The sequence below is a fragment of the Scleropages formosus genome, chromosome 21 (assembly GCF_900964775.1).
Source record: "Scleropages formosus chromosome 21, fSclFor1.1, whole genome shotgun sequence".
Taxonomy (NCBI): domain Eukaryota; kingdom Metazoa; phylum Chordata; class Actinopteri; order Osteoglossiformes; family Osteoglossidae; genus Scleropages; species Scleropages formosus.
The window spans coordinates 5115308-5119905 of NC_041826.1; the positions used below are offsets into that span (position 1 = coordinate 5115308).

Sequence of the window (4598 nt, forward strand, 5' to 3'; positions counted from 1 at the left end):
TTCTCATTACTGTCATTAATGCAACGCTCTTTTTGCTCTCAGCCTTTAACACTGCACTTCTAAAAATGATCCGTGTTTCTCCGTGATTCATAAAACAAAGGAAGGTGCAATGTTTGAAGAAATCAAAAGGGATTTTAGCAGTTCACAAAAAAACTGAGGAGGTTATTCATTCAGCATATTTTAGCAATTTATTCAGATTTTTTTCAATGATAATTTTGAGAATTGAAAGCAGAATGAGAAGAGAAATTTTGAAAAAAATACAAAAAAACCCATAATCCATGCATAATAATGTTTTCAGAATTGAAATTCAGAATTGTCAGAATTATTATTATTATTACTATTATTGTTGCTGTTATGTCTCTGCACTATATACCTACTGCATATACTATGTGATCATGCATTTATATATTCCTTCATGTGCTAAAATACTTAATGGAGTAATTTTCACACATAAGGCTTTCTTGTACATTACAGTACGCAAATATTTTACTGAAACACAAAATAAAGGGGATTTTGCACATCACATACATTTAGTGCACAGTTCAATTTCTGCACAACATTTTATTGATCCTGAACAGTTAATTTTCTTGAATGAAGTATAAACCTCAAAGCCATTTAGAATCTGTTGATCTGTTGACCTCGTTTACCCTGTAGTCAATACAAACAGCATACTTAACGCTGATATTACTGATGATTTTAAAGCAAGTCTTAATGCACAAAACAGGCTTCATAAATTGTATATTGAAAAAACAACAATATCAGAAGAAAATTAGTTATAATGAAAAGAACAGGGTTGGTTATGGATGGTGCTGGTGTATATCACTCTTGTACGTCTTCAGCGGTTCACTCTTGCTTTCACTTGAGCCATGTCCACAATGCTGCAGGTAGGGAAAATATATTTAAAAATTATGAAAATGTGTTTGTCTTCTCTTATATTTTAATCACTGTGAATCTTAGTCCTTTATATACTATGTAATTTCACACTGATGTAATATTGATTTCCTACCTTGCTGTTTTCATCAGCAGTGTCCATGCTTATGGCCATGGTGAGAACCATGCCCATGACCATGACCATGCCCATGACCATGCCCATGACCGTGACCATGACCGTGTCCGTGACCATGATCGTGACCGTGACCGTGTCCGTGACCATGATCGTGACCGTGACCATGCCCATGCCCATGCCCTTCTCCAGAGTTGCAGGAGGGGCCACAGCCTGGGGGATGTTGTGGAGGACAGACCTGGGGCTGCTGTGGAGGACAGACCTGGGGCTGCTGTGGGCCTGAATAATTCCCCGGAGGATAATTCCCCGGAGGATAATTTCCCGGAGGATAATTTCCTTCAATACATAAACAGAGAAGAAGAAAAGCAAGATTAAATTTTATATAAATATGATTGTGAGAAACAGAAAGCTCATCTCAAAATGTATTTTTATGAAAGATTAAGAAATATGGATTAATTACCTTGATTGTTACCGAACATTTTACAATCCACAATCTAAAAGTGAAGAAAGATCAGTCATTATTGTCAGCATGTCTCATGTGCAGTAGCATATTTCTTGACCGCAGCTCATTATCATTATGTCAATTTGAAGAAAAGGCAACACCCTGTATGTATGCATTAAAAGACCTGCAGGACATGATCACTACATTGCAATACTAATTATACTGTTACTGCTCTCCAGTTTTGCTCATGTAGAAACATCACAGTATGAATACGCTGAAAAAGTTGTTTAAAAGTACAGAACCTGTCACATGCACAAAATTCAGTCTCATACGGCCTACACTGCTTTTGGCACAGAATAGAGGTGTGGCTTTATTTAGGCAAGAGGTGGGGCAGGGTTCTGAACACAGAGATGTTTAACTGTTACAGTACAGCTGGTAGTGTACTGGTTAGCGCTACTGCCTTTGGAGCGAAAAGTTGCAGGCTTGAATCCCACTTCTGCCTTGCATTACCCTTGAGCAAAGCCTTTATCTTAAATTGCTCCAGTATAAACGGGTACATAACAGTAGGGAGAGTCACCTTGGAGAAAAGCCTCAGATAAATGAAGAAATGCAAAGTGTAGATTTGTACAGCACACTGCTGGATTCACACTGTAAAGATCTGTCTTCTATAAGGAAGAAATAAGTTGTATATTTATGCATTTAGCCGATGCTTTTCTCCAAAGCGACTTACAAGGTTAATCTACTTACACTTTTTTACCCATTTATACAGCTGGGTAATTGTACTGGAGCAATTTAGGGTAAGTACCTTGCTCAAGGGTACTACAGCCAGAGGTGGGGATCGAACCTGCAACCTTATGTTCGATAATCAATTGTACATAAACTGTGCACAAATCACACTCTCACTTTGGAACAGAAAAAACAAACGTAAAGGTGTGGGAACACGTACCAGAGAGTGAGCACAAGAGAGAATGAAAGATACCGTGGTACAAGGAGGTACAGTGGTGTACTTACATGTGACCAGTCTGCTCTGTGCTCCTCAGCGGTTCAGCCACACTGTCCTTACAGTAAAGAAGTGTCACAAATGTTTGAGCGCATAGCCACACCCAGCTCTCCTCGCGTTTTTTTTCCCTCTCATAGCTGCTGTTTCACTTGTGAACGTGGGAGCTGTGATCAGCGGGAGCAAGGCAACGGGCGTATCTCAACCGCTGCTCCTGCCACCATCGGTTACTTTACTCAAAAACAGATTTTGCTAATAAAAGCAGAGTAAGTGGAACATGGATAAACTGTATAAAGTACAGTGATGCATATTTTTCCAGTTTACACAGGCACACACTTTCCCTGCTAGAAAGCCTTTGCTCATATGTTTGCAGCACACAAAAGATGTGGATCCCTTTTCAAAGAGAGCTGCAGAACCTGTTGGGACATATTTGGGACAAAACTGCAGCTTGCGTTGGGCGCACAGGATACCCTGTAGAACACACACACACACACATACTTTCCAAAATATGTGAAAATGCAGCGTAGTAGAATACCTAGAAGAACAGCACTGGGAAGCACAGTTCGAAGATTTCGTATTAATACACGATTAGGGTAACAGAGCATAATTTACTCTGTTGATATCAAACGTTACATGATCTGGAACCAGAATGAGAGCAAAGTTTATTAAGAACATGCCTGCTGTATTGATAGGGTATGCAAAACATGATCTTATTGTCATTGCATGGTAGCACATGGTGAGTATGGAGCTGCAGGTACTGATGTCTTTCTCACACAAGGTCAAGTTCAAGTGGTTTTGATTGTCATTCCTCTATATAGCTTGTACACAGTGGAACGAAATGCCGTTTCTCCGGAGACCGTGGTGGAACACAGAACAGAGTACAAGACAGTAAATAAATACACAGGACATGGACATGGGCAGTGAACTGTAGGCAGTTGTAGTGTAGGAGTCATGCTCATACAGATGTTCCTGTACCTTCTGCTAGATGGTAGAGAAGGTGAGAGGGGTGAGAGGGGTCGCCCAGCCATCTAGTAGAAGGTACAGATGTTCCTGTACCTTCTGCTAGATGGTAGAGAGGGTGAGAGGGGTGAGAGGGGTTGCCCAACCATTTAGTAGGAGGTACAGATGTTCCGGTACTTTCTGCTAGATGGTAGAGAGGAGTGAGGGAGGTTGCCCACAATGCTGGTGGCCTTGCGATGCAGCGGTTGTTGTATGAGGTGTCGATGGTGGGTAGAGAGAGTCGGATGATCTTTTCAGCTGTTCTCACACTTTGCCACCTCACCGTTAATAACAACGTTTGGTCTAGTAGGCGTAGTAAAACATCAGGAAAAGCAGTGGAGTTTCGTCTGTGAAAAGGAGAGGTGTGTCAGGATAAATAAATCATATCATGAAATCATAAAAAGGTGATAGCAGTAACATAGGTCAGAAAGAACAAACCTCCAGCAGTGCGCAATCGCATACAAACATGCGTAAAACTCCATCGTTAATATAGTTATAAGACCCATTGCCTTTAAAGCAATTGTGCATTTACTGAACCTATTGACCACACACATTCAATCTGGTTTTGAAATCCATAACCTTTTGATCATAAGTTTAGCCTGTTACACACTTTTTAGTGTTTTCCTGCATCGCAGGCTGAAAAACTGAACAATGTCCTTTAAACTGAAAGCTGGTAGTGTAGTGCTAGGTCATATTAGTCTATCTGCTAAATAAATAAATGTACACACACACACACACACACACTATCTGAACCACTCGTCCCCTACAAGGTCATAGGGAGCCAGAGCCTAACCCAGCAAAACAGGGAGTAAGGCTGGAGGAAGAGGGGACACACCCAGGATGGGATGCCAGTCCATCACAGGACACCCCAAGCGGGATTCAAACCCCAGACCCACCAGAGAGCAGGACCTGGTCCAACCCACTGCGCCACTGCACCCCCCTCCAAATAAATGTAGATAAATTTAAATGTAAATATAGTGGTTAGTGTTATTGCCTTTAGATCCAAAGGTTGCAGATTCGATCCCCACCTCCAGCTGTAGTACCCTTGAGCAAGGTTGGAGCCAAATGAATAAATGTAATATAAACTGAAGATGCACAGTTCATTTAAAATTATCAGATGGTTTTCTGATTCTGCTTTTACATTAAAAAATGCAAAT

The 4598-nt window shown here is 40.8% G+C and overlaps 1 long non-coding RNA gene across 1 annotated transcript; it reads right to left on the minus strand.

The window, feature by feature from the left end:
• Positions 1–260: 260 nt before the first annotated feature.
• On the minus strand, positions 261–1103 carry LOC114909288 (uncharacterized). The gene is made up of 2 exons (XR_003797205.1): positions 1007–1103; positions 261–878 (listed from the first exon to the last, which is right to left on the minus strand). It is a non-coding gene; the product is annotated as an uncharacterized LOC114909288 (long non-coding RNA).
• Positions 1104–4598: the final 3495 nt, after the last annotated feature.